This window comes from Arachis duranensis, chromosome 1, assembly GCF_000817695.3.
Source record: "Arachis duranensis cultivar V14167 chromosome 1, aradu.V14167.gnm2.J7QH, whole genome shotgun sequence".
Lineage (NCBI taxonomy): Eukaryota > Viridiplantae > Streptophyta > Magnoliopsida > Fabales > Fabaceae > Arachis > Arachis duranensis.
The window spans coordinates 34,345,153-34,345,536 of NC_029772.3; positions in this window are offsets into that span (position 1 = coordinate 34,345,153).

Here is a 384-nt window from a genome sequence, read left to right on the forward strand (position 1 = left end):
CCTACAAGTCCATAAGCTTGTTTTCTTGAATTGTCTGCCATTTCTAGTGAGATTTTTATAGCTTGCACCTCAAAGATCCCTAGCTTCTTCATTACAGAGAGAGGCATGAGGTTTACACTTGACCCTAGGTCACACAAGGCCTTCTTAAAGGTCATGGTGCCTATGGTACAAGGTATTGAAAACTTTCCAGGATCCTGTCTCTTTTGAGGTAGTTTCTGCCTAGACAAGTCATCTAATTCTTTGGTGAGCAAAAGGGGTTCATCCTCCCAAGTCTCATTACCAAATAACTTGTCATTGAGCTTTATGATTGCTCCAAGGTAGTTAGCAACTTGCTCTTCAGTGACATACTCATCCTCTTCAGAGGAAGAATACTCATCAGAGCTC